The sequence below is a fragment of the Malaclemys terrapin genome, chromosome 15, assembly GCF_027887155.1.
Source record: "Malaclemys terrapin pileata isolate rMalTer1 chromosome 15, rMalTer1.hap1, whole genome shotgun sequence".
Taxonomy (NCBI): Eukaryota; Metazoa; Chordata; order Testudines; family Emydidae; genus Malaclemys; species Malaclemys terrapin.
In genome coordinates, this window is record NC_071519.1 from 9,271,617 (window position 1) to 9,294,335 (window position 22,719).

The following is a 22,719-nucleotide window of genomic DNA, read 5'->3' on the forward strand; positions in this document are numbered from 1 at the left end:
ACCAGGTGGGCTGCCAAGCAAGGCCAGCATTAGATTCGCTGAGGCCCAGGGCAGAAAGCTGAAGTCCGAGCGCATGGGGCTGAAGTCCAGGGCCCTGAGCCCCACCACCCGGGGCTGAAGCCAAAGCCTAAGCAATGTAGCTTTGTGGGGGCCCCTGTGGCATGGGGCCCCAGGCAGTTGCCCTGCTTGCTACCCCTTAACGCCAGCCCTGGCTTTTGTATGCAGAAAGCCAGTATTGTGGCCCACACGGGCCATGGAGTTTTTATAGTATGTTGGGGAGGTGGGGGAGCTCAGAAAGAAAAAGGTTGAGAACCCCTGGAGTAAGGGACCATCTGTCACAAAGGTGAGCTCGCCTGCGTGGTGAGATATATGGGATGACCCAAGGGGACTGTCGGTGATCCCATGTTAATGCTGTTACAGTGCCGGAAGCGTTTACACTGGATACTTGGTTGGTGAAATCTACATATAGACCTCACAACCAATTTGGGGTTTGTTCCCTGCTTCTTACCAGTCTGCCTGAGGCTGGTGCTCATGCCCTCGAGTCACTGAAGACAGCGTTACAGAGACTTACGGGCACAACACTGTGACGAACTGGGACTGTTCTTACTGTGATCTTTGAATGCTGACAGGGGAGTGTGGCTAGGATAGTCTGCACTGGGGGATGGGAGACTGACTGAAGGAGAATACCTGAGCATGTAACATGAGAACCCAGGAAGGGGTTGGAGGCCAGGTGACACCTTGGCTGAGGATACTGAACAAAGGCTGAGGGAGGGGTCGCTGAAGGCAGAGTTTCAGGAGCTGGCTGGTGATGTGGCTGGGAGGCAGACAGGGCTCTGACCTCCCAAAGGGGCTGGGGCATCCTGGGACCCCAAGATGGACCTAACTGAGGGGGGTCCTGTTGTCTGTGCCTGCAAGACCTGTCTTGGACTGTATTCCTGTCGTCTAAATAAACCTTCTGCTTTACTGGCTGGCTGAGAGTCATGGTGAATCGCAGGAAGCCGGGGGTGCAGGGCCTTGTGTCCCCCCACACTCCGTGACAACAATGCCACCAGCAGCAATTGGCAGCAATGCAGAGCAGGCTTTACAGTGACACAGTGTGGGCCAAATGGTCCATGGACTCAGTCAAGCCCCAGTTCTCCTCCAGTGCACGTCAGCATCCCGGCAACCTTCTAGGAGGGTCAAGGCTGCCACTCCTTCAGTGATGATGGATCTCCAGCATAGCATCACCCACGCCCCATGACCCGCCTTGTCTCCTGAGACAGAGGTGAGTGACAGAGGGTGTATAATGGATCCTAGGGGGTAGGGAAAGGGATAACAAAACACACCTTCTGGGGTCACCGCTCAGGAAGTGAAGGTGACAGGGATTGTGGTGGCAGTAAAGGGGGAGGGGAGGGAGTGGGAGCAGCACCTTCAAGGGCAATGCTGCCAGTGCGTCACCCCACCACATCAGGCATGGGGCTGATAGGGGGCCATTCCCTGGGCCTGGATGCCTGTGAAGGGCTATATAAATCCCACACTGGCACAGAAGTAGTTAAACTGCTGCTTTAGTGTGGACTGGCCCAGCCCCTCCACACCTGCAAACCATGCCAGGACTGGAACAGGAGTTAACAGAAGAGACCTGCTCTACTCAGAGGGGGGCCACTGTGGGAAGGGAACTGTCTGTGGAGCATCTCCAGCCCCAAAAAGAGGGCTGGCACCATTCGGGGCTCTGGCCTTCATTGAGGGAGGGTGGGGATAGCCGGAGCTCAAAGGGGGAGCAGGCTCAAACTTCCACTGGAGACTCAGTAAACTTTGAAGGGGACTGAGATGCTCCTAGGGCCCCCAGAGGTAAAAGGGGCCCATATCCTCATGGGATCTGTGCACAGTCCCCCCCTCCACTTCTTTTCTTTCATTACTTTATTTATCCCTGTTTGCCAACAGTCGGTTCTTTTGCTGTTTCACCTGGTACCCCGAGAGAGGAAGAAGGTGCCCCGAGGCCTCAGCCAGAGGGTTGAGCCCTGACACACGAGAACGACATGCCCCTGTAGCACTCCTGGGGCAGGGGGAAATTAGACTCTCAGAGCTGCACCCCAGAAAGCCTGAGGCCCAGCAGTCTGGCACCAGGTTGATAGGAGAGGAAATGGGGCACAGTCGGGGGAGAGGAACAGAGACCTTCTCAGGGATCTGAGGGAAGGGGGGGGGGTCACCCTGGATGTGGCTCGTTGCTCTCTAGGGAGAAAGGGGGCAGGGCTGGAGAGGATGGGGGGTCCCCACGGGAGGGGGCAGCGGTAAATCCGAGGGGATCTCAGCCCCCCCTTCGTCTCCCTGCTCCTCAGGGGTCACCGGCTCTTCTCCCCCCCCCCCGGCCACATCCGGGCTGCACAGACATGTATCCATCCGCCCCTTTCCCAGGTCTCCCCCCCGTCCAGCCCCACGCCGGGACCCCAGTGGGGGCTGGTCTCCTCCCGCCGGGACCCCCCCGTGGGGCCCCAGGGCAGAGCCGGGCCGGGGGCGTTGGGCTCCTGCGGGGACAGCAGCTCCGAGCCCCCCGCGGGCGCTGCCCCAGGGAGCAGATCCCGGCGCTGCGAGATGCCGGGTCCCCCCCACGGACACTGGGGCAGAGTCACCGCCCGGCCCCGCCCCCGGGGCTCGCTCCGGTACCTGGAGGCTGCAGCTCCGCAGCGGGGCGGGCAGAGCCCGGGGCGGCCCCAGCGGGAGCAGGGCGCGGGCCGGGCACGGGGGGTTAATGGGTCTCCCCGGCACAGACCCTCCTGCTCAGCCCGACCCCGCAGCGCCAGGGAGCAGCAGCAGGTGAGCGCTGCCTCTGCGCATGCGGCACTCTCCCTCCCTTCCGATCTGCGCATGCCCAGAGCTGGGAAACACAAACCTCTTCTCCGACCCGGGAGAGGCTCCCACGGCCCCGCACGAGCCAGGCAGAGCCGCAGCGCCCCGTGCGCGTTCGGAGCCCGGCTCGTCCTCCCCCCCCACCAACGTCACTTCCGCTCCCTGTAGCGTCAGGAACTACATCTCCCAGACTGCATCGGGGGGTGGGGGGGTGCTGCTGCCCTTTCCATCCAAGTAAGCTGAAATTGCGCATGCTCCGTGCGAGTCCCCGTGCGGGCGGGAGAATAAAGCTGCTGCCTCCGTGTAACCCGGGGCTCCGAGCTGAGCAGGTGCTGCTCCCCGGGGTCCGTGCGGGGGGAGCCCGACATTAACTCCTCCATGCCCGGCCGGGGGGGGCTTTCTCCAGCTGGGACCCGCCCCCTGGGCAGCCCCGGGCCGGAGCCCCCCGGTGAGTGAGAGCTCCTGAGGTCCTTCCAACCCTAATATTCTATGATCCCTGGGCAGAATCACTTTCCAGTGAACAAAACAAGGATCAAACAGAAGACAAGCCAGTTTCTCTCTCCATATTCCTGCTGCTGTGGGGTGAGTGTCCAAGAGAATCCCCCACAGTGAGTCCTCTGGTTCTGGTCTTTTCTAGCATTGTGTTCAGAGACTTTGTTATGGGATGGGGGGAGGGAGAAGGGAGGTTAAAAATCTCTCAGTTGGCTTACCCTGGCAGTAGGGGTCAGGTCTACACTCTAATAAAGAGATCAAGCATTTTCCCAGCATGGCAGACTCTAGGATGTCTGTCTGCAGAGAAAGGGCCTGGGAGGATCGTGATGCGAAATGAACTAAAGCCTGTTCTGAAACCCCCACAATTACCCTTCTCACCCTCCCAGGCTGCAGAATGACATCCCTGTTTCGCTCCAGCTCATCCCATGCTTCCATGGGACAGGGGAGGAAAATGGCTGCAGTGGAGCAAGTTCAGGTAGGGATTATTGGGGGGTTGCTGGTGGGTTCTTACTGGAGGGAGAGGGACACCAAATACACCAGAGATGGGAAGGTTTGCACAGTCTGGTTTGGAGGTTGGAGCGGGGCAGGAAATTCACAGGGTGGGAGAGGGAGGAGGACAGGGTGTGGCAAACCTGCTGGGAGTTGTTTAATAAGTGGCCTAGATTCTAGGAACAGATCCCTGAGGTTAGGAGATGGAAATGCTCTGATTTGTTCAACAAAAAATAACCCACCTTCATGGGGCTAAAATAATGCAGCTTCTCACAATGAGGAGGGTGTTGGGCTTCCTTCCACGGAACTCTCCCTGGACCCTGCCAGGGGCTTCATCCCCTGTATCAGTCTGTGGCTAGTAGCTGTGTGATGGATCTGCTGGGAAAGACAAGGGGCTCTCTCTTTGTCCCCTCACCCTGGTGTTTCCAGGATGCTCTGAGCGGGCTGGGGGTGGGACTCTGTTGACTGCAATCTACCGGAGCTTCCATTTGATTTGGAGTGTGAGTGGGGCAGCAGGTACTGAGTGTTGGACTCTTGCTATTTCAGGGGCCAGTGACCGTTGAGGAGGTGGCTGTGTATTTCACCAGGGAAGAGTGGGCTCTGCTGGACCCCGCTCAGAGAACTCTTTAGAGGGACGTCATGCAGGAGAACTATGAGAATGTGACCTTGCTGGGTAAGGGTTACTGTTCCCTCAGTTCTTGGAAGGGGAAATGAAGAGTTAAGGTTCATGCCACCTCCACAATACCACCTCTACACTGTCCTCTTTCAGCATCACCCCAATATGCCAGTGACACACACACTGCCAGAGACGCTCCCCTGCTGCAGAACACTTTGGGAACAGAGCACAGGAGCAGTATCACCACAGTGTCAAATATCTCCTGTTTACTCAAGTAAACTGGGGGGTTAGGTCCAGCCTAACGAACAGAAGCTTCCTACCCCTGACCTTCTCTCAAACCCTGAGCCTACTCCACCAGGACCAGAATGTGCTTGGGGTGTAGCAAACAAGTTGCTAGAGTCAGAGCTGCTGGTCCAGGGTTAATTATCACACAGACACTCAGTGTGTCCTTGAATGCTGGCTGGGAGTATCCAGACAAGGGAGCTCCAGCAGCAGAACATTGAATCTCACGCAGAATTACAGACAACACAACTCCTCACTGCTCTGCATTTCACACCAGCATGTGAAAATGGTTTAGGCTGGTAATGAAACTTCTTGAGACATGGAGAGTCTTGCTCCCCCATCACCATGTGAAATAGCCACAATCTCTCTTCTCTGCAGGTGCCTTGGATTTTTGAGTCCCTGATTCCCGAAGTCACAAGACCCCGATTCTTATTTTTCACATTCTGCTTTTCCAGATTAATTAGAGTCTGTTGCCCCTGAATTAAAGCTTCTAATTTCCCAGTGTTCTGCCCAGCCAGGGGTTTTCCTACTCCCTCCCATTACAGTGGACTCACTCGATTCCCTAGTACATATAAACAGGCACACTGGGTCTGTCCAAAGGTCCATCCAGCCCTGTATACAGTCTTCAGACGGTGGCCAATGCCAGGTGCTCCAGAGGGAATGAACGCAACATGTAATCATCAAATGATCCATCACCTGTCATGCTTTGCCAGCTTCTAGCAAGAAGAGGCTACCGACACCTTCCCTGCCCTTCCTGGCTAATGGCCATTGATGGACCTATCCTCCATGAATTCATCATGTTCTTTTTTTGAACCCTGTTATAGTCTTAGCCTTCACAACCTCCTCTGGCAAAGAGTTCCACAAGTTGACTGTGCATTGTGTGAAGAAACACTTCCTTTTGTTTGTTTTATACCTGCTGCCTATACATTTTGTTTTGTGTGATTCCTAGTCCTTATGTTATGAGAAGAAGTAAATAACTTCCTTATTTACTTTCTCCGTGTCAATCATGATTTTATAGACCTCTCTCCTCACCCCCTTCATCTCTTTTCCAAGCTGAAAAGTCCCAGTCTTTTTAATATCTCCTCATACAGAAGCTGTTCCATACCCCTAATCATTTTTTTTTTTTGCCCTTTTCTAAACCCTTTTCAATTCCATGATATCTTCTTTGAGATGGGGCGACCACATCTGCATGCAGTATTTGAGATATGGGCATACAATGGATTCATATAGAGGCAATATGATATTTTCTGTCTTCTTATCTATCCCTTTCTTAATGATTCCCAACATTGTGTTTGCTTTTTGACTGCCGCTGCACCTTGAGTGGATGTTTTCTAAGAACTATCCACAGTGAGTCCAAGATCACTCTCTTGAGTGGAACCAGCTAATTTAGACCCCGTCATTTTATATGTATAGTTGGGATTATAGAGACAGGTTTCAGAGTAGCAGCCATGTTAGTCTGTATCCGTAAAAAGAACAGGAGTACTTGTGACACCTTAGAGACTAACAAATTTATTTGGGCATAAGCTTTCGTGGGCTACAGCCCACTTCATTGGATGCATAGAATGGAACATGTAATAAGAGAGTGTGTGTGTGTGTGTGTGTAAAATCAATATATATATATATACACACACATACAAAGAAGATGCCATACCAGCTCTAAGAGGCTAATTAATTAAGATGACCTATTATCAGCAGGAAAAAAAACGTTTCTAGTGATAATCAAGATGGTCAATTACAGACAGTTGACAAGAGGTTAAGGATAGTTATCATCAGGAAATAGATTCAAGTAGTGTAATGACTCAGCCATTCCCAGTCGCTATACAAGCCAGAGTTAATGGTATCTAATTTGCAAATCAATTCAAGCTCAGCAGTTTCTCGTTGGAGTCTGTTTTTTAAGTCTTTCTGTTGCAAAATTGCATCCTTCAGGTCTGTTACTGAGTGGCCAGAGAGGTTGAAGTGTTCTCCTACTGGTTTTTGAGTGTTATGATTCCTGATGTCAGATTTGTGTCTGTTTATTCTTTTGCGTAGAGACTGTCCAGTTTGGCCAATGTACATGGCAGAGGGGCATTGCTGGCACATGATGGCATATATCACATTGATAGATGTGCAGGTGAAAGAGCCCCTGATGGTATGGCTGATGTGATTAGGTCCAGTGATGGTGTCACTTGAATAGATATGTGGACAGAGTTGGCATCGGGCTTTGTTGCAAGGATAGGTTCCTGGATTAGTGTTTTTGTTGTGTGGTTGCTGGTGAGTATTTGCTTCAGGTTAGGGGGCTGTCTGTAAGCGAGGACTGGTCTGTCTCCCAAGATCTGTGAGAGTGAGGGATTGTCTTTCAGGATAGGTTGTAAATCTTTGATGATGCGCTGGAGAGGTTTTAGTTGGGGGCTGAAAGTGACGGCTAGTGGCATCCTGTTATTTCCTTGGTTGGGCCTGTCCTGTAGCAGTTGACTTCTGGGTACTCTTCTGGCTCTGTCAATCTGTTTTTTCACTTCAGCAGGTGAGTATTGTCGTTTTAAGAACGCTTGATAGAGATCTTGTAGGTGTTTGTCTCTGAGGGATTGGAGCAAATGCGGTTGTATTTTAGAGCTTGGCTGTAGACAATGGATCGAGTGGTGTGTCCTGGATGGAAGCTGGAGGCATGTCCTCACCCACAACTATTTCACATTTGGAGACAATATATACGTTCAAGTCAGCGGCACTGCTATGGGCACCCGCATGGCCCCACAGTATGCCAACTTTTCATGGCTGACTTAGAACAACGCTTCCTTAGCTCTCATCCCCTTACGCCCTTACTCTACTTATGCTACATTGATGACATCTTCATCATCTGGACCCATGGAAAAGAAGCCCTTGAGGAATTCCACCATAATTTCAACAATTTCCATCCCACCATCAACCTCAGCCTGGACCAGTCCACACAAGAGATCCACTTCCTGGACACTACTGTGCTCATAAACGATGATCACATAAACACCACCCTATACCAAAAACCTACTGACCACTATACTTACCTACATGCCTCTAGCTTCCATCCAGGACACACCATTCGATCCATTGTCTACAGCCAAGCTCTAAGATACAATGGCATTTGCTCCAACCCCTCAGACAGAGATAAACCCACTGGTCAGTGAGAGACCCCGGGGGGGGCGGGAGGGAGGGTTGAATTGTCTCTGTGCAGCCAGGAAATTCCCCGGGGAGAAGTGGCGGGCAGGGGAAGGGACGGATGTGAGTTAATTGGATCCTTTCCCAGTTTGTGCCTCTTGCCTCTCATGCCTTGATACAAATTCTCTCCAGTTCTTCCCCTTTTCTCTCTCAGTATCTCACACATGACTATAAAATCTGGGGAGATTTCCCCCTTTCCCCTCAAATGATCAGCTCTCTCATGTCTCCTGATTTCCCCCTGTTCTCGCCATGAGTCTCAAATGTCAATTTAAAATCTCTCTGATGTGGGGGGATTTTCCCACCCATTTTATCTGCAGCGATTTGTCCTTGTTTAGGTGGGAAATTGTTGCCCTCAGTCATTCCCTAAAACATGGCTGCCCCTGGGTGGGGATGGGATGAGATGCCCGTCCTCTGCCAGGGTGGGGAAGAGAGGAGCACCTGTCCCCCATGGGGACTGCCCAGACCCTGGTTTCTCAATCCCACTTGTTGCCCCCTAATTACCAACACAGTTGCCCCCAGCAATCACCTGCCCATCCCCGACAGCTGCCCCTTCCCTCACCCAGGGACCCTTCCAGCTCCCCCTCCTTCTCCCTTACTCTCTTAAAGCAGCTCATCAAAGGGCTCCCTCCTGCCCATGTGCATGGTGGGAGGGTAACGGGGGGGGGGAGACTATCACTTTCTGTTTATGTATTGGACAGTGGTATAAAATCCAGTCAAACAGTCCCTCTTTTCCAACTAGCAATATAAAATTCCCTCTTATCAGGGAAAGTGCTGGGGACTGGCATGAAAGTGACTCTGCACAAACAGCCCCCCGTCATTTCTCCTCTCATTAGCAATTGCCAGGAGAAAATTCAGCCATGGGAGAGCAAATAACCAAGGAATGGGACTTTCGCAGCCAGAGGGGCAGGGAGAGAGGACAGGGGAAGGAGAGACTGAAAGGGGCAGTGATAGAAATCAGTGGAGGGAGAGAGATTTCCTGCTCTAATCCACCCAGACACATGTATTGAAGCATGTGGGGGAGGGATAGCTCAGTGGTTTGAGCATTGGCTTCCTAAACCCAGGGTTGTGGATTCAATCCTTCAGGGGGCCATTTGGGGCAAAAAAATTGGGGATTGGCCCTGATTTGAGCAGGGGGTTGGACTAGGTGACCTCCTGAGGTCTCTTCCAACCCTGATATTCTATGGTTCTATGATCCCTGGGCAGAATCACTTTCCAGTGAACAAGAAAAAGATCAGACAGAGGAAAAGCCAGTTCCTCACTCCATATTCCTACTGCTGTGGGGTGAGTGTCCAAGAGAATCCCCCACAGTGAGTCCTTTGGTTCAGTTCTTTTCTAGCATTGTGTTCAGAGACTTTGTTATGGGATGGAGGGAGAAGGGAGGTTAAAAATCTCTCTGTTGGCTTAGCCTGGCAGTAGGGGCCAGGTCTACACTGTAATAAAGAGATCAAGCATTTTCCCAGCATGGCAGACTCTAGGATGTCTGTCTGCGGAGAAAGGGCCTGGGAGGATCATGATGTGAAATGAACTAAAGCCTGTTCTGAAACCCCCACAATTACCCTTCTCACCCTCCCAGGCTGCAGAATGACATCCCTGTTTAGCTCCAGCTCATCCCATCCTCCTATGGGACAGGGGAGGAAAATGGCTGCAGTGGAGCAAGTTCAGGTAGGGATTATTGGGGGGTTGCTGGTGGGTTCTTACTGGAGGGAGAGGGACACCAAATACACCAGAGATGGGAAGGTTTGCACAGTCTGATTTGAGGTTGGAGCGGGGCAGGAAATTCACAGGGTGGGAGAGGGAGGAGGACAGGGTGTGGCAAACCTGCTGGGAGTTGTTTAATAAGTGGCCTAGATTCTAGGAACAGACCCATGAGGTTAGGAGGTGGAAATGCTCTGATTTGTTCAACAGAAAATAACCCACCTTCATGGGGCTAAAATAATGCAGCTTCTCACAATGAGGAGGGTGTTGGGCTTCCTTCCACGGAACTCTCCCTGGACCCTGCCAGGGGCTCCATCCCCTGTATCAGTCTGTGGCTAGTAGCTGTGTGATGGATCTGCTGAGAGAGACAAGGGGCTCGCTCTTCATCCCCTTAACCTGGTGTTTCCAGGATGCTCTGAGCAGGCTGGGGGTTGGACTCTGTTGACTGCAATCTACCAGAGCTTCCATTTGGTTTGGAGTGTGAGTGGAGCAGCAGGTACTGAATGTTGGACTCTTGCTATTTCAGGGACTGGTGACCTTTGAGGAGGTGTCTGTGTATTTCACTGAGGAAGAGTGGGCTCTGCTGGACCCCGCTCAGAGAGCTCTCTACAGGGACGTCATGCAGGAGAACTATGAGAATGTGACCTCGCTGGGTAAGTACTCCTGTCCCCTCAGTTCTTTGAAGGGGAAATGAAGTTAAGGTTCATGCCACCTCCACAATACCACCTCTACACTGTCCTCTTTCAGCATCACCCCAATATGCCAGTGACGCTCCCCTGCTGCAGAACACTTTGGGAACAGAGCACAGGAGTAGTATCACACAGTGTCAAATATCTCTTTGTTCAAGTAAAATGGGGGGTTAGGTCCAGCATAATGAACAGAAGCTTCCTATCCGTGACCTTCTCTCAAACTCTGAGCCTTCTCCACCCAAACCAGAATGTGCTTGGGGTGTAGCAAACAAGTTGCTAGAGTCAGAGCTGCTGGTCCAGGGTTAATTATCACACAGACATTCAGGCCTTGGCTACGCTTGAGAATTCACAGCGCTGCACGACTGTAGTCGCGCCGGCAGCACTGCGAGAGCTGTCTCGCAGCGCTGCAAGTACTCCACCTCTCCAAGGGGAATAGCTTGCAGCGCTGCAGGCACTGATTACACTGGCGCTTTACCGCACTGCACTCGCTGCGCTGGGGGGGGCGTTTTCACACCCCCGAGTGCAGCAAGTTGCAGCGCTGTACAGCACCAGTGTAGCCAAGGCCTCAGTGTGTCCTTGAATGCTGGCTGGGGGTATCCAGACAAGGGAGCTCCAGCAGCAGAACATTGAATCTCACGCAGAATTACAGACAACACAACTCCTCACTGCTCTGCATTTCACACCAGCATGTGAAAATGGTTTAGGCTGGTAATGAAACTTCTTGAGACATGGAGAGTCTTGCTCCCCCATCACCATGTGAAATAGCCACAATCTCTGTTCACTGCAGACTCCTTGGATTTTTGAGTTCCTCGTTCCTGAAGTCACAAGACCCCGATTCTTATTTTTCACACTCTGCTTTTCCAGGCTAATTAGAGGCTGTTGCTCCTGAATTATAGCTTCTAATTTCCCGGTGTTCTCCACACCCAGGGATTTTCCTACTCCCTCCCATTACACTGGACTCACTCGATTCCCTAGTACATATAAACAGGCACCCTGGGTCTGTCCAAAGGTCCATCCAGCCCTGTATACAGTCTTCAGACGGTGGCCAATGCCAGGTGCTCCAGAGGGAATGAACGCAACATGTAATCATCAAATGATCCATCACCTGTCATGCTTTGCCAGCTTCTAGCAAAAAGAGGCTACCGACACCTTCCCTGCCCTTCCTGGCTAATGGCCATTGATGGACCTATCCTCCATGAATTCATCATGTTCTTTTTTTGAACCCTGTTATAGTCTTAGCCTTCACAACCTCCTCTGGCAAAGAGTTCCACAAGTTGACTGTGCATTGTGTGAAGAAACACTTCCTTTTGTTTGTTTTATACCTGCTGCCTATACATTTTGTTTTGTGTGATTCCTAGTCCTTATGTTATGAGAAGAAGTAAATAACTTCCTTATTTACTTTCTCCGTGTCAATCATGATTTTATAGACCTCTCTCCTCACCCCCTTCATCTCTTTTCCAAGCTGAAAAGTCCCAGTCTTTTTAATATCTCCTCATACAGAAGCTGTTCCATACCCCTAATCATTTTTTTTTTTTTTTTTGCCCTTTTCTAAACCCTTTTCAATTCCATGATATCTTCTTTGAGATGGGGCGACCACATCTGCATGCAGTATTTGAGATATGGGCATACAATGGATTCATATAAAGGCAATATGATATTTTCTGTCTTCTTATCTATCCCTTTCTTCATGATTCCCAACATTCTGTTCGCTTTTTGACTGCCGCTACACATTGAGTGGATGTTTTCTAAGAACTATCCACAGTGAGTCCAAGATCCCTCTCTTGAGTGGAACCAGCTAATTTAGACCCCATCATTTTATATGTATAGTTGGGATTATGTTTTCCAATGGGCTGTACTATGTGTTATCCTGACATCTAGTACTGCTGAGATCCTGCATTCAGTAATATCCCTGCCCTTCCTGTTCCCTTTCTCCACTGAACCCCACCAGCCCATGCTTACTGTTCCCAGCTTCCCCAGGACTCTCTCATTATCTCTGGACCTCTGTCAGCGAGAAGCAGTGCCAGGGAGACTTGCCCTCTCTCTGGAGACTTCGATTTCTGGGACATGGTTTTAGTTTTTCGGTGTTTTAGGAACCTCTTTGAAACTGAGTGTCTGTGACATTAACCACAATACAGTCTGGACTGTTCAACAGCTGTGTCCCCTCAGTTCCCCAGGCTGGGGTGCCTTTTACACTGCTTTACTGCAAGAGCAGCCACTCCTGGGCAGTTAACACAGTCTTCAGCATGTAACTCGCTCCCAGCTACACAGTATTGAGTGCTGCTAGTCAGCCACTCACGAATTACAGTACCCCACAGGAGAACCCCAGAAAATTCTCTGGTTCCAGACTTTCCACCAGAAATGTTCATCTTGCACCATCCAGCACACTACTGAACAAAGCAAGCTCATATGAAGTCTGTCATTTAATCAGTGGAAAATACCATGCACCAGCCTTGTTATCCCAAATGGAGTTTCCAACACACTTTCATCCAAACACACTGGTTAGATAGAACAATAAAACAAGATTGTTTAAAATCTTTTTTTGGGGGTGGGGTAGTTAAGTGACTATGGGTAATGAGGCATTCAAGTCAGAATTGTTTACAAAAGAAATGCAAGATAAAACACAAACTAATGTTTAACTTAACAAGCTAAAACAGATTCAAAGCTAATGTTTCTCTCACCATGTGCTTAGACTGGCTGGCTTTCCTTTCAGCCAGGACTTCCCCCTAACCCGCCCCTGCTACCCAAGTTCAGTTCTTCAGGAGTTGTCATGAGCAGAGGGAAAGTGGGGAGAGAGAGTCTCAAGCATTTTCCTCACCTCTTTTTATAATTCAGTCCTTTGTACAAGAAACAACTTCAGTTCTCAGCTGAGTCATGGTGACGGTCTGTCTGTTGTAGATATGAGCTTCCAGTTCATTCCATTCCCTATGAAGGAATGTAAAGGTCTTCTTCACACCTTCCCCCTCCAGAGAATGGCTATTTGACCAGCTGTTTGCCTTGCTGTCTCTGAGGAAGTGGTCTGTGGGTGTTCCCCAGAATTGTAACTTTTTCAGTAATATCATACAGTAAAATCTCATAACTTTACATACAGTGTTGCTACACATTTTAAGAGGAGGATAATATTCAGTAGATTGTGTTTTCAAATGATACCTCACAAGCTATACTATGTACAAAATTGGTCATAATTTTCTTAAAGGGTCAACAGGGAGTATAGACTGACGCACTGTGGGTGTTCCCAGCAGATATGGGGGTATTTCAAACCCTCATAAGCAGAGTGTTTTGCATCTTCAAGGACCTGGGGAGCTGGTCCTGGGAATTCACTGGTTTACCAAGTGTGACACTGTATGGAATTGAGGCACTTTATATTATTATTATTTTATTATTAATACCAATGAGATAAAATTACAATAAATCGTGCTAGATATGCCATGTAAAATGTTATGATTTTCCAAGTATGATAATTTTGTTTCTATGTTTGTATCACCTTTCTATTGTGAGTTATAGATGTACTCTAAATATCTATATTTCTAGACTTGTGCAGTGTTTCCAGGTGACACCCCCAGACATATTGGCATCAGCACTGCCTAGGCTGTTTGATGGCCCATTCTGGGTCATCAGCTGTACAATGAGCCCATGGAAAGGATCAAGGGCAGGGGTGGGTTAACTTTTTGGCCCAAGGGCCACATTGGGGTTGCAAAACTGTATGGAGGGCCAGGTAGGGAAGGCTCCCAAAACAGCTTGGCCCTGCCCCCTCCGAATTCCCAACCCCCGCTCCTTGTCCCCTGACCGCCCCCTCCTGAGACCAACAACCCCAACTGCCCTCCCAGGACCCCACCCCCTACCCAGCCCCCCATGCTCCCTGTCCCCTGAATGCCCAGACCCCTATCCACCCACCCAGCCCCTGACAGACCCTCAGCACTCCCACGCCTATCCAACCCCCACGTTCCCTGTCTCCTGACACCCTGCCCGAACCTCAGCCCCATCCAACCGCCCTGTCCCCTGACTGCCCCCTGGGACTCCCTGCCCCTTATCCAACCCTCTTCCCCCCCCCCACCCCCGGCCTCTTACTATGCTGCTCAGAGCAGCATGTCTGGCAACCATGTGGCCCGCGTGGAGCCAGACACGCTGCCCCACAGGAGCGCACAACGCCCCCCAGAGCACTACCTGCACAGTGGCATGGCTGCAGGGAAGGGGGAACAGCAAGAGGGGGGAGCTAGCCTCCCCGGCCGGGAGCTCAGGGGCCGGTCAGGACCATCCTGTGGGCCGGATGTGGCCTGCGGCCATAGTTTGCTCTGCCGTGATCAAGGGGATACACCTATTGAGTCAGGAAGACATGCAGGGGTATGCCTGTGTACTGAGAACTCCAAGGCTTTTCCATGCCCTGTACTGTGAAGCTTGTGTTTGGGACACAGGAAGTACAAGCCACATGGCAAAAGGAATATACAGGGCAGCTGCATCATCTCCATTTTGTCTTCAATCCCTCTTCCTAGCTCTGGAGCAACTTCTCTACAAACTGAAGCCTTGAACAAAGGACTGGATGACCCATCCAAACTGTGGATGGGTTTCAGATGGACTTTCAAGCCAGCAACTCACCAATACCACTAAGAACCCGATATATAGATTTTGGAATGTATATGACTGCTTTCCCATTTAACAACTCCCTTTTTCTTTCTAGCTTTCCTTTATAATAAACCTTTAGTTTTGATGCTAAAGGTGTAACAATGCTGATTCTGGTGGGACCCAACTGAAAGTGCCAATTCAGGACAAATTGCTTCAAGCGGGGTGGTTACAGCCCAAGGCTGGGGGTTTTCCACCTCTAAGGCAAACCAAACCAGCCAAACAGAGAGGACTTTGGTTTTACCAAGCTGGCTAACCACAAGTCATGCAAGCAATTCCCTTAGACACTCCAGTTTCCCAGTATCCCCACCAGTGCCACTCACTATGGGGACAAATGGTTATGAAAACCAATACCCCAGTAAAAGAAAAAGGTTCTTCCGATCCCAAAGGACCAAGCCCCAGACAAAGGTCAATATACAAATCAGATCTTACCCACAAATCATGCTGTTGCCAATCCTTTAAAATCTGAAACGTAAAGGTTTATTCATAAAAAGAAAAAGAGCTAGAATTGTTTAAATTTAATAAATTCCATACAGTAATGGCAAAGTTCTTGGTTCATCAAGCAGGCTAGGCAAAGCTGATACCAACTTGTGTGGGATGTCACCCAGAAGCATAGCATAATTTTGCAATACAGACAGTATAGAGCCAATATTCATAACTTCAACTACAAAAACGATACACATATACAGATAGCATAATCATAACCAGCAAACCATAACCTTGTCCTACACACCTCAAATGCTAGCCTTTGTACAATTTTTGCTGCAAATCTATAACAGTGGTTGCAGCAGTGATTTACATGGTTACAGATTCTGTCAACAACGTCACAAAAGGATTAGCTGGCAGCAAGGTATTTTGGGTAAGGTCCAAACCTATAGTGGCCCAGTAATGTGGCTGACCCTTTGGGGTCAGAAGAACACTTTGTTTGTGAGAAGAGTTTTTAAATAACCTCTCACTGTATTGTACCTAGGTGCCAATTGGGATTCAGAACTGGAATGCAATAAAGGGGGCTGTGTGGTTTCTTTTTTCAGCTTCTCAGTAGTAGTGTGGGGGATCAGAAGTACAGTTTGTGACTGGTAGGTGAGTTTAACTTTAGTGTTAACCACTAGCTTTTGGAGCATCTGCTCTCCCTTTTTCAGCCTGCCCTGACCTTGGCATTTTCAGTGAGGACTACTGCAGGCACACCAGGTCACACTAAGCACTGAAGATAAATTAATAGAATGTTTTTTATGATCAAATCTTATGAAAACAACTGAACTCCTTTTTGTTTTCTTTCATCTGAGCAGGGTTTCCAGTTTCCAAACCTGATGTGAGCTCCCAGCTGGAACAAGGGAAAGAGTCATGGGTCCCAGACCTCCAGCGTTCAGAGGAAAGAGAGATCCTGAGAGCTCCCTGCACAGGTGAGGAAACATTAAACCAACTCATAATCTGTAAGTGCGTGAAGGAAACAGCTGGGATGCCCTACAAAGCCCTTGGAAGCTCTCTCAGTTCATTATTGTCCCTAGCAGGGGTTGGATCCTCAGGGTAAATATAGCTTAGACTTCCTGTAGATCCTAGCAGACACCAGGCAGTAGCTTCCCCTTCTCCCCCTGTGAATTTGGATGGGATGTGAAGGCCGAGTTGATCCCCTCCTCTCTCCTATTTGCGGGAAGGGTTTGGGGGAATTCAGTTTCTGATCTTTATTTGACCTCTCTCCAGCACTTGTTTTATTTTGCTCTTCCCTTTTCCATCCCTGGTTGAGGTTTCTATCTCTATCACAGCAGGTGATGCAATGATATGTGAGAAAGAGGAGCAGAATTCTCAGCAGGAAAATGTTGAGCAAGTGGATAAACACAGAGAATTATCGCAAAGATTGGAAAGGAATGTGTCCAGGAGTCATGAGCTGGGAAAATCCTGTGAGATTCAGCACAGACCAGAAAGAGAACAAGGAAGCCAGCCAGGGGTGAAAGTGGGTAAATGTATTTCCTGTCCAGGAACTCAGAAGGGCCTTAAGGAAACCACAACACAGCAAGAAATCCTCATGGGAAAGAGAAAAAATACATTCACTGAGTGTGGGAAAAACTTACGTGACTATTCAGCCCTTATTAGTCATCAGAGAATCCACACAGGGAAGCGGCTCTATGAATGCAGTGAGTGTGGGAAAAACTTCAATCCCAGATCACAGCTTATTAGACATCAGAAAATCCACACAGGGGAGAGGCCCTATGAATGCAGTGAGTGTGGGAAAAGTTTCACTCTGAGATCACACCTTATTAGGCATCAGATAATCCACACAGGGGAGAGGCCCTATGAATGCAGTGAGTGTGGGAAAAGCTTCACTCAAAGATCAGACCTTTCTGAACATCAGAGAATCCACACAGGGGAGAGGCTCTATGAATGCAGTGAGTGTGGAAAACGCTTCACTCAAAGATCAGGTCTTTTTCAACATCAGAGAATCCACACAGGGGAGAAGCCTTATGAATGCAGTGAGTGTGGGAAAAGCTTCACTCACAGATCAGTGCTTTCTGAACATCAGAGAATCCACACAGGGGAGAGGCCCTATGAATGCAGTGAGTGTGGGAAAAGCTTCACTCACAGCTCACACCTTATTACGCATCAGAGAATTCACACAGGGGAGAAGCCCTATGAATGCAGTGAGTGTGGGAAAAACTTCACTCACAAATCAGTCCTTTCTGAACATCAGAATATCCACACTGGTGTGAGACCTTATGAATGCAGTGAGTGTGGGAAAAACTTCACTCACAGATCATCCATTATTAGGCATCGGAGAATCCACAGGGGGTAGAGGCCCTATGAATGCAGTGAGTGTGGAAAAAGCTTCACTCAAAGATCAGGTCTTTTTCAACATCAGAGAATGCACTGAGTGTGGGAATACCTTCTCTTGGCACTCAGACCATGTTAGGCATCAGAGAACCTGCAAGGGAGATCAAAACCATAAAAACCTTTAGGGTTACCATTATTTTTTTTTCTTTAATACTTTTCCTGATTCCCACATAGTAACTTTTAAAGCTGTTTGACTGTTTGCAGCACCGTTATCCCTCAGTTTGTCCAGTTGATTGGCCCATTTTTGCCTTTTGCAGTTCTCCCTGTTTTGAGGTGGACAAATAGGTCTCTAATTCGAGTGTGCCCTTCCTATCGGGAACCAGGGAGCGTCATATTAATACCATTCCTCCTGTTTCAAAGTTATTGTTAGAATGTGACGTTATTAATATGAACTGGGACTGTATAGATCCGTGGTGTCCAATAGAAATTCGATGCTAGCCACACTGCTAGCCCCACTTGTGGTTTTGAATTTTTATTAGCCACATTATAAAAAAGCCACATGCATTAGCCACAATTCAATAGCCTATTAGCCACATATGGCTAGTGGCAAACGTATTGGACACCGCTGGTATAGATCATTGTTGCAGCTATAGTGGCACCAAATCTTGTATAAAGTGAGTCAAATAAGGTGTATAATGGAGATATCCCATCTCCTAGAACTGGAAGGGACCTTGAAAGGTCATCGAGTCCAGCCCCCTGCCTTCACTAGCAGGACCAAGTACTGATTTTGCCCCAGATCCCCAAGTGGCCCCCTCAAGGATTGAACTCACAACCCTGGGTTTAGCAGGCCAATGCTCAAACCACTGAGCTATCCCTCCCCCTATATGTTTGTTTCTGCCTGGTTATGAACCAGGGACCTTTTGTGTGTTAGGCAAACGTGATAACCACTACACTACAGAAACCCACCTAAAAGACAAGGTTTTGATTTGCTGGTTATGGTTATGCTATCTCTATGCATGTATCATTTCTGTATTTAAAGTTATAAGTATTTGCTCTATACCGTCTGTATTTCAAGCTTGTGCTATGCTTCTGGGTGACACCCCAGACAATTTGTCATCAGCACTGCCTTGCCTCCTTGATGGCCCATTAAGGACCATCAGCTATACAACTGACCCTTTGAGAGAAGGAATATACACCTTGTGACTCAGCAAGGCATGCAGGGACATGCCTATGGATAGAACTCTAAGGTTTTTCCATGACATGTGCTGGATAGCTTCTTTTTTGAGCAAAGAAAGCAGAGGCCCACATGGCAAGAGACTATAAAAGACTGCTGCATCTCCTCCATCTTGTGTGTAATCCTGCTTCTTGCCCATGGAGGAAATTTGCTACAAACTGAATCTCTGAACAAAGGACTGAATGACCCATCCCAGCTGTGGGTGTACTCCAGGGACTTAATTTGAACCTGCAGTTTATTCCATCACTGCTATAATCTGAACCAAGAAGTTTGCTATTACTGTATATAATTGATTCAATTTAACCAATTCTAGCTCTCATCTATATATATTTTTTTTCTTATGAATAAACCTTTAGATTTTAGATTCTAAAGGACTGGCAACAGCGTGATTTGTGCATAGTATCTGATTTGTATATTGACCTGGGTTTGGGGCTTGGTCCTTGGTCCTTTTGGATCAGGAAAACCTTTTTTCTTTTACTGGGGTATTGGTTTTCATAACCATTCATCCTCATAACAAGTGGCACTGGTGGTGATAGTGGGAAACTGGAGTGTCTAAGGAAATTACTTGTATAACTTACAGTTAGCCAGTGGGTTGAGACCAAAGTCTTCTCTGTTTGGCTGGTTTGGTGTGCCTTAATAATACAGGAAACCCACCTTTGAGCTGTAACTGCCCTGCTCTAAGCAATTTGTCCTGAATTGATACTCTCAGTTGTGTCCCGCCAAAGGCAGCATCATTACAGAGAGACAATCTGTATCATTGGTGAATCATTGCCTGTTGTTCTTATGTTGCTCTGGGTTGTGCTGAAGAGCCGTTATGTTGGGAACTTTTCAAATTGTATTTAAATGAAGAGGAGCAGGGGCAGGAAAGTGTTATTTCAGCCTCTGTGACACTGGAAGGAGATGGGCTGACTCAGATTCCCTCCTTACTCATCATTGCAGAACTATTACCTTTTGTCTGAGATGTGCAGAGTTTATCTTTATCACATTCTATCCCTCCACTTCTGAAAGTGTCATGGGATGAAGAGTTCTCAGCTGTCTGTGCTTGGAGTTAATGCTTTGACTTCTTTGATCCTATACCAGAGTCGCTCTGACTGGAGATGAAAGTGTCAAAGACCTGGAAGGGGAATTCAAATAGGTTGCAAACACAGTGGGATCATTTGGAGTTTAAATCCCAGGTTCCATCTATTGGTAAAGCCACTTCTGGCAAGGTGGCTGTTTTGTCCCCCATTATTTGGATGCTAGGATACTAAAAATATTGTAAATAACATAACTGACTATTGAGACAGCGCTGAGTGAAGTATGTTTGAATGGATCAGAGGAGAATGTGATGGGAGAATCCCTTGTCCTGATTCTGAATAATCTGATGTAACCTGCTCTGGAATTTCACTTGACACTTTCATTGTCATGAATTCTATCTCTGATGTGGGTTTCTATCTTTCCTGAAGGTGGTTTCTTCACCCAATTGGATATTAGTTCACTTTGATAGAATGTAGCTCAGATTTATTGGAGAATTTAAGACATATGACCATTTCCTAAAGTCATCATTTCTCACTTCAGCTTTGCTTTTTTCCCCATCCCTCCATGATATGGAGAAAGTTCAAGTGCAGTTCTGTCAATAGGAGAGAACTCTCCAATTTACTGGACATGCTAACAAAGAAACAGCAGCAATTTTAAATCTCCACTCGGAAATGGTGAACAACAGCAGAACCCCAGCTAACTGAAGGAAGTGTATATGATCACAGTGTAGTTCAATTGTTGAAGTGAATATTGTCTCTGATGATCTGGGGAGAGAATTCCATGGTAAGTGGTTTTGAACTAGGCAAAATGTCCATGTATTTGGTTCCCAAAGCATTTGTAACCCAGGCCCTACAGAAGATCTCTCCTAGCTAATCCTGTGGTATGGGAAATACTGCCCTTTTTGACACAGATGTTGAGGAAATAGAAGTGGGGGGGTTGAATTTATCCTTTGTAGAGGCTAAAAATACGTATAAAATTAAATCAGTGCTGGAAATCTAATAGCTATGTTTCTGCAGGTATTTTTTAATAGAAACGCCAGCTCTGGTAACTAACAGGGATTCTGATCCAGGCCTGTATCCAGTCCCGTGACTGGAACTGTGCCACCAAATTAAAAAAAAGCTGGTCATGTTTTGAGAAAACATTCCTCACTAACTTCGCTGAGGTTTGGAGTGGTTTTGTAAAGGATTCTACTTCATAGAATTGTAAATTTACCCTAACCAAGGCCAAAGATTTGGAAAGAACTGGTGTTTCATAGAATATCAAGGTTGGAAGGGACCTCAGGAGGTCATCTAGTCCAACCCTCTGCTTAAAGCAGGACCAATTCCCAGACAGATTTTTGCTTGAGATTCCCTAAATGGCCCCCTCAAGGATTGAACTGACAATCCTGGGTTTAGCAGGCTAATGCTCAAACCACTGAGCTCTCCCTCCCCAAAAGAGTACACCTCCAATTCTTGCTTTCCACCCCAGTAAAGGAAGCTATGGTGACCAATGACCCAAGGAAAATTGTACGTCTCCACTTCCTACTTCAGTGTGTCTGATTACAGTTCCAAAGGATGCCAGGGTTAGACTGAGAGCAATCATCTTTCACCGTTTGGATCCAAAGAGAGAGAGCTTCATAGGACATTTCTTCCCTATGGATGCCAAGCTGTTATGGCCTCTGTCCTTCATGCCCTTTGAGACTTTTTCTAGTTTTGGCATTAAAATTAAGGAGCTAAGGCAAGCCTACCACAAAGCCAGAGAGGCAAATGGAAGATACAGGGCAGAGCCGCAGACATGCCACTTCTATGCTGAGCTGCATGCCATGCTAGGGGGTGCAGCCACCACTACCCCAACCCTGTGCTTTGACTCAGTCAATGGAGAATCACGAAACACGGAAGCGGGTTTTGGGGACAAGGAAGATAGCTCACAGCAAGGAAGCGGAGAAACCGGTTTCCCCAACAGCCAGGATATGTTTTTCATCCTGGACCTGGAACCAGTAACCCCTGAACTCACCCAAGGCGTGTTCCCAGACCTTGAGGGCACACAAGGCACCTCTGGTGAGTGTACCTTTTGTAAATATTACACATGGTTTAAAAGCAAGCGTGTTTAATGATTAATTTGCCTTGGCATTCGCGGCCAGTACAGCTACTGGAAAAGTCTGTTAATGTGTATGGGGATGGAGCGGAAATCCTCCACGGACATCTCCAGAAAGCTCTCCTTCATGTACTCCCAAAGCCTTTGCAAAAGGTTTCTGGGGAGGGCTGCCTTATTCCGTCCGCCATGGTAGGACACTTTACCACGCCAGGCCAGTAGCACGTAGTCTAGAATCATTGCATAACAAAGCATGGCAGTATATGGTCTCTGTGTTTGCTGGCATGCAGACAACATCCATTCCTTATCTCTCTTTGTTATCCTCAGGAGAGTGATATCATTCACTGTCACCTGGTTGAGATGGGGTGATTTTATTAAGGGGACATTCAGATGTGCCCGTTCCTGCTTGGCTGAACAGAAATATTCCCCGCTGTTAGTGATCATCCCAGAGAATTGGGGAGGCGGGGGGTTAGTTGAGTTTGTGCTGCACGTTAAACTGGAAACCGCAGCCCCTCCTTTTAAATTGCAAACCCATGTTAAATGGCCAACCCAACGGCCGCTTGGTATGGGAAATGAGGACGCTGCTGTTTGAAACCATTCCCACATGTTATGAAGGTTAAATAAGCCAAAAGACTGTGGCTTATCATAGAATCATAGAATCCTAGAATATCAGAGTTGGAAGGGACCTCAAGAGGTCATCTAGTCCAACCCCCTGCTCAAAGCAGGACCAATTCCCAGCTAAATTATCCCAGCCAGGGCTTTGTCAAGCC

General features: G+C 48.3%; 1 protein-coding gene, 1 non-coding gene and 1 pseudogene across 2 annotated transcripts in view; 1 reads left to right on the forward strand and 2 right to left on the reverse strand.

Annotated features, from left to right (window-relative positions):
- Nucleotides 1–2,716, reverse strand: part of LOC128823000 (zinc finger protein 883-like) — a 28,404-nt gene extending 25,688 nt beyond the window's left edge. Inside the window, exon 1 of the mRNA XM_054004982.1 lies at nt 2,641–2,716. The gene's annotated coding sequence lies outside the window, so the exon portion shown is untranslated. The remainder of the gene's footprint in view (nt 1–2,640) is intronic.
- A 478-nt stretch (nt 2,717–3,194) lies between these two features.
- The window catches only part of LOC128822990 (zinc finger protein 883-like), a 40,919-nt pseudogene continuing 21,394 nt past the window's right edge, over nt 3,195–22,719 (forward strand).
- Nucleotides 18,518–18,590, reverse strand: TRNAV-AAC (transfer RNA valine (anticodon AAC)). The gene has a single exon. It is a non-coding gene; the product is annotated as a tRNA-Val (tRNA).